Source organism: Protopterus annectens, chromosome 8.part0 (genome assembly GCF_019279795.1).
Source record: "Protopterus annectens isolate FY-2018-M chromosome 8.part0, PAN1.0, whole genome shotgun sequence".
Taxonomy (NCBI): Eukaryota; Metazoa; Chordata; order Ceratodontiformes; family Protopteridae; genus Protopterus; species Protopterus annectens.
The window spans coordinates 1,319,753,218-1,319,755,717 of NC_056741.1; the positions used below are offsets into that span (position 1 = coordinate 1,319,753,218).

The 2,500-nt window shown below is 37.6% G+C and overlaps 1 protein-coding gene across 6 annotated transcripts in view; it reads left to right on the forward strand.

Moving 5' to 3' along the window:
• TBRG1 (transforming growth factor beta regulator 1) overlaps positions 1–2,500 on the forward strand; it is a 675,454-nt gene that overhangs the window by 106,956 nt on the left and 565,998 nt on the right. The window lies entirely within an intron of this gene.

A 2,500-nucleotide genomic window follows, 5' to 3' on the forward strand; every position in this document is an offset into this window, starting at 1 on the left:
GAAGGCAGACACCAGTCTCCTGACTTTATGTTTTTCTGTAATTTGGGATCTGTAGGGGCTTATGGATGCAGGCTCTCCCTCTGGCTATTAGGGGAAGGACTGCTACCAAAGAAAATGCACAGTATGTGGTACTCTGCGTTTTTTTTGCTACCTGAAATTAATAGTTGATCCTGTTTGATTTCCTGATTCATTAGTTCTGCTTAGGCCTCCATATTTTGGCAGTGTTAACTACAATTTTTTTCACATTGTATTTGGAAGTTTATTTTGAATGATTTTGTTCTTTTGTGAATGATGTTCAAAGAGATTATTGCTGCCTGGTAAGTAAACATAAATAACTTAGTTGTGTTGTTGCACAGCAGAAAAATGCACAGAAGTTCTTAGACAATATTCTTGTGGGGGCCAGATTTCTGTGAAAGATTGTCATTGATGGTGTCTTTTCTGTTTAGTAGAGTATTACAATTCTGTTAACTGTTGTGCAGTGTTTAACACACAAAAAAATACTTTAGCTAGAAAGAAAGGAATTTACAGACTTGTAGAGCATAAAGTTAGTTGCTGCTACTGTGATGTTGTGAGAGTAATCCTAACATTTTTGGTTTTCCTTCCTTGTGTATCCAGTTTCTGGGTGGATTTTGCTAAGTATTTGCTTTGCCCTTTTGAGAACTGTCACATTTTCATGCCAGTGAAAGTATTTACTCAGATTTCACAAGACTCACTGATGTATCACACATTGTTCACTGTCTTCATTTCTTGTCACCGTCTGACTAAGATTGTTTTCTCTGTTTATAATGGTGAAGTTGAAATGCATAGTGCCTCATGCTACTTTCACTGATCATATCTTTGGTGTGCTGTCAAAATCTGCATATTCTCGCCAAGAAAATATGGCATTTTTTTAGAGCATCACCATTTAAGTTGCCCCCCCCCCCCCCTGTAAGTATGTATAGCCTATGAAGGTTGTCACAGCCATTGCACTTAAACCAGAGCATACCTTGAGACTTTAATGTTCTTCTTTCGGCTTTTCCTGGTTACTTTAATAATCATCTGAAATTTGACAGAATTGTCTGAACAGGAGAGTTAAAAGCTTTCACTTCTACCTTGTCACATTGACTAATATTGATATGACACCAGACCCCGTGTAAAAATGGGGAAAAGAGGAATTGATGACATTGATGGCTTCTACCTCATGCAGAAATTTGTGAAATATTTAGAAAAAGAAAAGATGAAAGCACATCAGCTTTTCTAAGTAGCACACAAAATGGAGCAAGGTGAGCCGGTTAGAAACCTTGGGAGGGAAGGAGAGAGAATAAACCAGAAAAAGCTTAAGGTAGCAAGAGAAGAAAGAAAGAACAGTCTTGAATTCTGGTAGGTGCTTCAAGCATTAAAGGTAAAGCAAGGTAGAGTAGATGTTGCACATTAAAGATAAAGCAGTTGTCTGCATCATTGTCTATGTTCTTGTTTAATTCTGATTATTAAGATTATATGTTTCAGATGAACATTCTGCTGTAGTATTGGTTTTGATTCCCCTCTCTGTTTACTTGTCACCTAACTAGAGTATGTTGCAGTGTCACCTTAGAGGCACGTGCCTTAGTTTAACAAATGAATAAAAATTATAAAGCTGTTAGAAAATGTGGAAATTTATATGTAATTCTTAAGTTGTGATTTCAGACAATTTCATAACAGAACTGTTGACAACAAGACTTTTTAAATGCCAGCATGAGTTTCTGCTGCTGTATGCTCTCTCTGAGGAGGCTTTTGTACACATTCTAAATCCGTGATACTCTTTAGGTAGTCACTTGTGTATGCTATTTAGGATTTACTGGGTCATTACTGTTAAAAGCTACATTACCGAGTAAAGAAAGATACAACCAGAACTTTGAAAAGCTTTTTGACCCATCTCCCTCCTGACATATAATGCCAGGCTAGTCTTTGAGGAAAACTACATCTGGTGTTTGCCTTTAATAGCACCTTATTCACTGTCTTATACTGACAGCATGAACCACATTAATACATGTAGGTTTGCCCAAATGGCATCTTGACTCACCATGTTAATCTTTTCAACAAATTAAAGTATTTTTTCTGTTTGATATCTGTCTTAAATCACTCCTACAGTCAGAGCATGAGCTAGGGTTGGGCAAAGAGGCTGGCTGCAGTCTGTTTGAGGTCTCCATCATCAGGTGCTGAGAGTGGAAGAGTGCCGTACCAACATTGCTTTATGAAATCACAATAAATACTGCATTTCTGGTCAGCTTTGAAGTGTGTAGTGTGTAGTAATTTAACTGCTCCAAGCTATTTATTGGGTTTGTGGCAACAGCTTGCTACACTACACTTTCAGACAGGTGAAGAGCTCCCTCCTCTTTCTCTTCAATTTGGAAGTGAGGGGGTGCTGGCTCTTCAGACTTGCATAGAATACCAGATAACCTAGGTACACTTCTGTCTACAATTTGCCTTTTCTGTTCTTAGGATTTTGATCTAATTTTTGTTTACCCTGCCTTAATATATGATT